This window comes from Pollicipes pollicipes, unplaced genomic scaffold (assembly GCF_011947565.3).
Source record: "Pollicipes pollicipes isolate AB1234 unplaced genomic scaffold, Ppol_2.1 Scaffold_4740;HRSCAF=5597_pilon_pilon_pilon, whole genome shotgun sequence".
Classification (NCBI taxonomy): Eukaryota; Metazoa; Arthropoda; class Thecostraca; order Pollicipedomorpha; family Pollicipedidae; genus Pollicipes; species Pollicipes pollicipes.
In genome coordinates this window covers 7545053-7554593 of record NW_023596545.1, presented here as the reverse complement: position 1 = coordinate 7554593, position 9541 = coordinate 7545053, and positions in this window count along the sequence as shown.

Below are 9541 nucleotides of genomic sequence, written 5' to 3'. Positions count from 1 at the left end.
CGGAAGGGTCTCGTCTTTAGCTGGAATACAACTGCGCATGCATATCCCTCAGCATGATCAATACCGTGCTCAGAGTGACTGACACTCAGAGCGAAAAGATAAGACTGCAAAACGGGTGTTCTCTAGCTCGACCAAAATAGCTTTGACCTTGCATTATAAATGGCTATTTGCGCGATGCTTCGAGAACAGATTTTCTTCAACTATTTTAGTTTGCTTTCGTCTATTTGCGGTCAAAGAATTTGTTCTTCAACTTATCGACTCATTTGCTCTCGTCACAAATAGCATGACTGGCATATAACACCCAGGGCGGTACGCAAAAATTCGTGATGAGGCGGGGGCACAGCTAGAATATTTACGGAAATCCTCGGTAAGCGCGCCGTGGGCGTGTGAGGCTCCTTGGAGTTCGTGAGCATCATACGTTCTCGATTGATTTAGTCTTGTCTACTTTGAATTTCAATAGGTAGCAATCATTCACGCACATGTGGATGCTTGTTTTATTATGTTACGTTGTGCTGTTATGTTATTGTTTGTGTTCATGTGAATGTTCAACATTCACGAGCGTCGCATCCCGTGAACTTGTGAAATAAAACTGCGCTTAATGCAAAACAACACCACAGCCACTCCACGAAATGAGACGCTACATACGACTGCGGTATTTCAGGACCATGCTTCAGTTTTTTTTTTGCAGTTTTCAAAACTAATAATTGCCGAGCATCCACACCGCGTAGCGACATTTAGATCACTGTGCCGCCGTATTCCAGCCCACCGCCACGCCTTCCATTGTGGGTTTCAAAGGACGGCCTTCATGACACCCGCAGAGACCGTCGTGCATCCACCCGCGAAGGTCATGAAATTCGCATCAGCTGACGAAATCGCATGTTATAAGCCGAATGGTGCAAGATTCGAGCGAGCCGAAAAGTGTCGAAGGTAACAAACAGGTGCAATTACTCCCTTATGATTGTCACTTTTTCCACGTCAGGCAGGGGTTTTCAGGACCGGCGACGGTTGTAAACCCGGCCGCGGCGTAGCGCAGTCCACACGTATGGTGAGCTGTTCTCCGTGACCCAGGCCGCGCTCGGCTAAGCGATGTTCCAGGATGCCCAGAACGCCACTCGGCATGCCGCCATCGGCAGTTGTCGGCTGAGGCTATCGGTGGCAGGCGATTGTTCTCAAAGGTTCTTGAATTATGGTCGGTATGAACAACAGTCGTCGGTAGGAAAATGTGTGATGAGGATTATGTCACATATTCAAACACTTAAACTTCACATTTGACGTGTTATATTAAAGGAGTGGATGAAATCGTTGTAACCCACCGCAATGGTTACCTCCTGTTCACACACAATCGAGGGAGAGGGGTTGGGGTACCTCCCTACATCTTAAGCCTGCATTTTGATCTCATTTCAGAGTCAATGATGGCTTTTGACAGCAGGCCAACCATCAGTGGGATGAGTTTTCACTGAACTTCGCCTTACCCACTCAAGAAAATTCTGGTTTCTGTGAAGCTGAACGCCAGCGTGATTATGTGGAGACCCGATTTGGCATCAAATCTGAAATACACGAAACATAGGATGAGCAGAAGTGAAACTACATGGTTTGCCACCAGGGCTGTCAAATTAGCCGTCACTGTTTACTACGGCTGCGTGGTTGTGCCATCATAATATAGCGTTCGTCAATTCACGTGTGTGGTTATTTATGATTTGGTCTCATGAGGTAAAATTCACAACCGTAAAATGAGAAATTGGTTCATGATGACGAAACAATGGGACAAAAACGTTTCCGGAGTCGTTCTGGCGCGGTATTTTGACCGCCACGACGGCAAACAATGAGTTTCGCCCCCGCTTATACTAATTTTTGTTAACACGCGCCCGGGTTGCCGGTTAGAGACTGCCCGCTCGAGTGGGGGTAAATTTGACCCTTCTGAGATATCAGAAAGTAAAGGCTAGAGGCACCAAATTTATAGGGTGTGTTGGGTGGGGCGACGCGCACAAGCTCTCCAGCTATCGCCAGTTCTCCCCTCTATCCCACTTGTCTGAAACTACTGACATAATTGTCTGTGATTGTCAGAACTCGGCCAGATTCCCTCAGCTACCGCCGCCGACCTCCTCAAAGCCTTCGACATCGTTGATCATAGCGTCCTCATAAACAAGCTGGGATGGTACGGAACGACCCAATATGATTCCACAGCTACCTGGACGGCCGGAGGCAGCTGGTGAGAGAAGGTGCGGCGACTCTGCCGGTCCGTTTAGGGGTGCCCCAGGGGTCTATCACCGGGCCGATCTTCTTCGGCCCGTTAAAAGATAACCTTCACCATCACTAATTGGGCTGTCGAGTGATAGCATATGCTGACGACACCCAGCTGCTTGATCACTCACCGCCCGACTCTCAACGTCTAGAATCACTGAACGTCGTGTTGAAAAGTCTTTGGACGCATTACATCGCTGGCTCAGATTGAATTCACTCAAAATGAGCCCAGAAAAACAGATTTCACTTTTTATCGGGACCAATCAAAACATCAACAAAGCTAAATACTACTAAGTATAGCTGGGTCGGTGACCAAACCCACGTCGTCTATGCGACATCTGGGTGTGACCATCGACCCATGCATTTCCTGGGACATTCACATCGGCCACATCGTCAAAAGGTGCAACGCCCCTCTGATAGCACTGCATCGGTTCAGCCCCTTTTTACCCAGAAAATGTCCAAATTGACGATCAAAACTCACGTATTTCCCACGTTCTATGCTGCATCTCCGTGTGGAGTGAAACAACAAAGAATCAGCTGGCCCGATTAATAATATTATAAACTTCGGCGCTTGAATCGCAACAGGCGTGCAGCGTCGACTATTCGTCGACGACTATTGCCGCTATTTCATCCTTGGCGTATTTGCTTTAGTTCCGATCTGCTTTTTTATATTTTATATATGATGATGCTAATCCTGAAGAGCCATACTGCCTGGATGGGTTAGAGATTCAATGCAATGCAACACCATGCTAGCCAGGTCAATGCACCTGTTGAATGCGTGCACGGAGGACCGGAGACGTAGTCAAGGAGAGCGTCAACGGTCCGTGCCCACAGGAATTCGGTCCAAATTCGTAAGATTTGGAGAAAGGAAGTTTTATTAGCCTGTTGTAGTAGCCAAACTAAACTTTCGAAATTCCGGATACACTCATGATTCATTTAAAAAAGAAAACGAACGTCTCTCGGGTTGAGGCTCAGTCTTTTGGCCTGGCCTGCTCCGCTCCGCCCTCTATGTTGTACTGTTCTGCTCCGTCCTCTATCCTGACCTGCTCTTCTCCGTCCTCTATGCTGGCCTGTTCTGCTCCGGCCTCTGTCGTGCCCTGCTCTGTACCGTCCTCTGTGCTGTCCTGTTCTGCTCCAGCCTCTGTCCTGCCCTGCTCTACTCCGTCCTCTGTGCTGTCCTGTTCTGCTCCAGCCTCTGTCCTGCCCTGCTCTGTACCGTCCTCTGTGCTGTCCTGTTCCGCTCCGGCCTCTATCCTGTCCTGCTCTTCTCCGTCCTCTGTGCTGTCATGTTCTGCTCCAGCCTCTGTCCTGCCCTGCTCTGTACCGTCCTCTGTGCTGTCCTGTTCCGCTCCGGCCTCTATCCTGTCCTGCTCTACTCCGTCCTCTGTGCTGTCCTGTTCTGCCCCGGCCTCTGTCCCGCCCTGCTCTGTATCGTCCGTCGCGTCCGGTACTCCGTACCGAGCCGTCCCGCGCCCCGACCTGCTCGCATCCTAGTGCTGAGGCGTCGTTATTGATTTCCTTGCGGGTGCCCTGGTCAGGGGTGTAGTTTTCTTTTCATTTGGGGAGGGAGCTTCAGTTTTTGCCCAGCTTGGGCTCCAGCCCACCCAGCCTTAAGAAATAAATAGGCCAAATCATAGGAGAAACACGATTTTTGGCATATTTTCGTGACAGGTTTCTCTAATCTTTTTCAACATCTAGCTCCCCCCCCCCCATCTTTGTTGCAAAACCATGCTCCTGGCTCTGGTACTCACAAAGCTGAAGCGGCCTCCAACAAGGAAACTTATGACTGTGCATCTGTAGTCTAAAATGTGACGAATCCATCAAATACGTAATCCAAAAAAGTTTATGGATTACGAAAAAAAACATGACTGCGTTTAGGCAACCACAATGATTTTTGGTTTGTTTTGTGTTTGAAACCACGCTTGTGAAATATTCTATCCAGCAGCGCAGCAAGAATTTTTAGGGGAGGAGTTCGGAGCACGGTAAGTACGCATCACACTGATTTTTAACTCTGGAGCCCTCCAAGCTGAAACACGAAACATCTGAGACTGAGGGGGAATAACGGTGCCCCTGGCCCCTCCCTTGGCTATGCTTCTCAAAATATCCCATTCCGCCTCGGCTCAGCCTGGGCCGGCTTGGTCTAGCCCGGTCCGGCCCAGTATGACCATGTCCTGCCCTGCCCAGCCAGGCCAACTGTGACCGGGTGCTGTCCAGCTTCACCGTGCGCTGTGGTGTAATTACACTAGTGCAACATTTGAACTACTCTGCTCATCAAGACGCTACTCCACCACTCAACTGCGTGAGAGTTGTCGTGTACCGTGATGATGAACACATGCTTAGCTGGATAATTTTAAGGGATCTTACTTCGAATCGCGCGCTGCGATTTGACCTTTCCGCTTCAAAATTTGGCTGCTGCAATTTCGGAATGCAAAGTAAGGTGGTTTACAGAGGATCTGCTTCGAAGCCCATTAGTTAAAACGCGTGCTTTGCACCGCGTACCACAGGCTGTTGCAGGGCGGTTGCAGGGCTATGTCGTGCATAGGTTTGCCATAAGTCGGACTTTGGCGGACTTTGTAGAGGGCGCTGACGTCCGTGGTGCCGAGACTTTAATGCGGCGTGGCCGCTAACCGTGTGGCGTGATGCTACGGAGCAGCCGAAACATCGGAAATCCTCACACAGATAATGAGCAAAATATTAGCGGTAGGTGCATAGAATGACGAGCAAGTCGATCATGTAGAATGTAATGGTGAGCATGATGATGTGTCTTGCAAGCCCATGTCGCTAGCCATTAGGGAAAATGCAGTAGCATGAAAAGTGAAACTGTGCACACGTCAAATATAAGAGATAGGACGGCCGAAATATCGGGCTCCTTCCAGTATCGATAATGAGCAAACTGTTAGCGGCAGGTCCATATCACCAACGAGCCAATCACATAGAATGTACGTCGAATATGATGATGCGCTCCATTGAGATGAAACAAATGCTTCGCATTGAAAGAGAGCCATTTATGATGAAATAAGCTCACTTATAGCTAATGGTGTAAATATATGTGGACCAGACTGCTCCAGACAACACAACGTTTTTGTTTAGTAAAGATGCTCATCAATACGGCCTTGTTTGATGGCGTCAACGCATCATGCGAAACATCGATTGAGGGCCAATTGATCACCGTTATATTTGAAAATCGTGCTCACGACCGCCAATTATAAGCGACTTGGCGGCCATTTTTGGGGGGAGGGGCCTCATTGTCGCTTAGCTAATGGAATGGCAGGATCTGAATGACGCTATTATGGCGTCGTAAGTGCCTACATGACGTTGAAATACTTTCCAGAAACACTCTGCGCGTCTTCAACGGCGCCTAGCTCAGGAACTGGAGTGGCTTAGGTCTCAAGAAGGGCAGTTCTGTGGAATGCATCGAATGATCTTCAAGATGGTTATGTCAGTTCGAAACCCAACACAAATGTGGAACGGTCTCTTAAATAGACTTATGCGATAAACCGTTAAAACGAAAACGGCAGATAAATTGAAAGCCTTCTGCGAGAATTCTGAAGAGATGGGTGGCCGAGATATCAGACTGCATACCTACCGATAATGAAAACATTGTTTGGCAAAGATGCATATAAACGATAAGGCCGAATGCATATGATTTAATGAAACCGTTAAAATGCAATCGGCATGGGAAGTGAATACGCCTTCACAAGGGCACACGGGTGCTAGGAAAAGAGATGAGCCCCAACTTTCTTAAGATTTAGCCTTGACCCTCTGAGTGTGGATTGAAAGAAGGGGCCAAAATACCCCCCCCCCCAATAGGAAAACTTCCGCCGCCTCCGCGCCTAAGCGGGAGAAGGCTGAAGGCTGAAGGAGAAGGCTAGCATCCTACGCTGAGCGTTGATCGCACATTTATTTTCACGGGGTTAAGTAGCACAGTGTTACGGGGAACTGTATTAAACAAGGAAAACCTATATTGTGTTACGAGTCACAAATGCCGTCACTGAAGGCTGAGGCCACAGCCAGCCATGAACTGGGTTTACACAGGCGCGCGTGCTGCTCATGAGACTTCGTACATATAAGAGTCTGTGCCCACATCATCGCGACGCTTAAATGGTCGCGACCAGACAAACTATGCCCATAAGTGGAATAAATGCTGTTATTGAAGAGCACCGCCACTCGAATGAAACACACAGAGGTGCACCGTTTGTGCAACTCACATTGTTCCAGTTAAACGAAAAGTATCAAGGCTTTTTCTTTTACATAGTGATTTGCCCACGGGTTGTACTATCCATAATTATACCCGCATGCCACTTTGATACTTAGCATAGCAACACACATAAACGTCTCAAGAACGCGACACACGTGACTCGACACCCACGGTGATTAAGCAGACAGGTAGGGGCCGAGCATTGTCGGCCCCGCGCATTGGTACGGACCGAGCACGGCGGAATCTAGCTAAGCTCGGGCCGAGCATACCACATCTAGCGGGCATCTGGTGCATGTAGAGCAAAAGACAACAGACCTGTCGATCGCCACCCACTTGCAACACCGGCGGCAGCCAGGGGCGCAGCCAGAGCCTTGGCAAGGGGGGACACAGAGTTGACAAAGGGCCACCTGATAGTAATAGGGCCCCTCATAAATCTCCGGATACGGCCCATTTGTTAATGAAGGCATGCTTTTCTTAAATATTATATATATATATATATATATATATATATATATATATATATATATATACTGAGCATACGCGCTGGCATATATTAGCCACAAAAACCTCGACACCAGGCGTTGCAGTCCTTTTAAGCCGCGCGGCGTCGGCCCCGCAGCTAACACTAGGCCGTGGCCAACAGGAGGACGAAAATGAAAGGGCATTTGAAAGAAAAACCTTTGAGCGTTTTTAGGCGCCAAAAAGCACATCCAGAGATATTCCGGGCGTATATTTCACCTGTGTGGTTTTTAGATTAATGACAATGACGAATTGGTCTTTACAGCACCGTGATGGTGCTGGAATCTGGTGATATAATTAGAAGAGTAAAGGCAAAATCTCTATTTTCCGCGTCGCTGTTACTGTTAACACACGCTCGGGTGGGGGAGTCAAATTGACCCATCCCGAAGGTTTTTCCGGAACGTGCTCCGGACGGCGCGGCGTAGCCGCGCCAAATTTTTGCATAGCTGTAAGCAATTGAAAAAGGGTTGTTTGCTGTAATTTTTTAAAGATGTTCGTTGTAAGGTCGCTGACCTATGGCAGGCCAAAGTCAGGTCATGGTTTCAGCAAGACAATTTCTAGGAAACCGTTCAATCTGATGCAACAGCGGAGTGTTTGATGAAGCCATACATCTCTGAGATGCTTTCTTAGACTACACATATATTGAATGAGCAAAGTGTTTGACCTAAGGTCAGATATAAAGGTCATACCAAGGTTAAAACCAACTTGCTTTATCACTCTAGGGCTTGCTGTATGGAATAGCTTCTGGTGCTCATTTCGAATTTGTTGACAGCAGGAACCGCATTATATATCTTCCATTGACTTGTTAGAGGTCAGAAAAGTTAGTGACCCAAGATGACCCAGGTCGACATTGTGTTTTTAGGAGCATACTGCCTAGCATAATCTTTGTCGCTTATTCAAATACAAAATTCAGGACAGTCTTGTACGATTTTGGTGACCATGACCTTCAAAAGGTCAAGCAAAGTCACTGACCTTTAATGAGCTTGTGACCTTTTGCAGTTATAGTGGTTCTGAGACCACTTTGGAGACCAACTTGGAATTTTACCTGGTTTGACCTTATTTGACCTGAAATCCATGACCCAGGAACCTAAAACTATGACCTAAGTGAGTTCATATGCAGTTTAATACACCCTGCGAATTTGGTGTCCCTAGCTCTCTTAGTTCCTGAGATCGCAGAGGGGGCCAAATTGACCCCTGCCCCCACCCGAGCGAAGGGTATCTAACCGGCCACCTGAGCGCGTGTTAATCTGTACAATAGACAGTCTCAAAGCCGTAAAAAATATTTATCCAGGATTACCTTTGAGATGTACAAATTGATTTTCAAAAACATCCAGGAACGTTGTTTTACGATGGACATTGGTCAGGTGCGGGCGTGCACGGCGCCTGCCCCTGACATTACTTGCATTGGCCAGCGCCGTTCAGTTTTATGAAAACTGCAACCCAAGCCATCGCTATCCTTGTTGCCATTGATTACGGGCGTGTCATTGGGGCTTTATAACGCGCTCAGCTGCTGAAGCTATATGGCGTCGCTAGCCTCACCCTGGCGGGAGGGGCGGGCACGGCGGGGATTCGAGCTCCGTGCCTGTGGCTTCCCAGACGCACAGTGCTTAACGCAGACGCGTTAGCCACTGCGCTACCGGCACCCAGCGAGCAGGCCCAAACTTTTTAATGTTATTGTTTCGCTAGTCGATTCTGCAAAGTAATGAACGTTCTCAGCGAAGCATGGGATGGCCTTGTGCGTTTTGAAGCTATTTCCACTCACTCCATACTGCCCTCATGAGAGCCCATATTTTTAAGTGTTGTACAGCAGTGCTGTGCTCTTGAGTATAACACTGCGTAACACATTGTTGTTCCCGGCCAAGGGCTGGAGGGCCATGCTGCCACAATGCGGTCGGTTTCCGGCCGTTAGTCTGGCGATGTGGGGCGGCATCCCTTGGCCGATCCATAGGACCTTAAAGGGATGCATCGCGTCACGTTGGTCTGCTTCCTGACGTGGAAGGCCTTCTGACCTGCGTAGCTGACCCTGGATCGACGCATGAACTGTCATTAAGGCAACATCCCTGCTCGTCGCAGGTGGTCAAATAATTGGCTCGTAGACTCCAGTGGGGCTTCACGGGCCCATGCCTGAACAAGGTTGTAGGGCCCACTGGTCGGGTCTGGGGGCCCTGACTGGCACAGGAGTCGTCTGTTGCCTCAGTGTGAGAAAACACCATAAGTTCTGCTGTCTCCTTCAACTGTCAGATAGTCCCGACCAACGCAAGAGACCCTTTGTCATTCGGGCTCCCGTCCCCGTCCCTGTTGAGCAAATCTTCCACTGATCGATTCGCGGCCCCTTGTTGACACAGAATGCCCTGTTAGGCACTGCGGGCCCCTGAGCGATACTGGATCCCGACCACCGAAAATCGCGGGCCCCGCCCAGTCCCTGCTTGAGAAATGGACCCCAAAGCTCAGTCCAACACGGAGTCAACTGTTCGTTGTTCGCGATCTCTGGCCACAATAGAGGAAGTTCTGTCTTAGGGGTCCCTGTCGGTGCAAGAGATCATCCTACTGACATTTGAGATTACCGCCCTATGGGTGGGTATC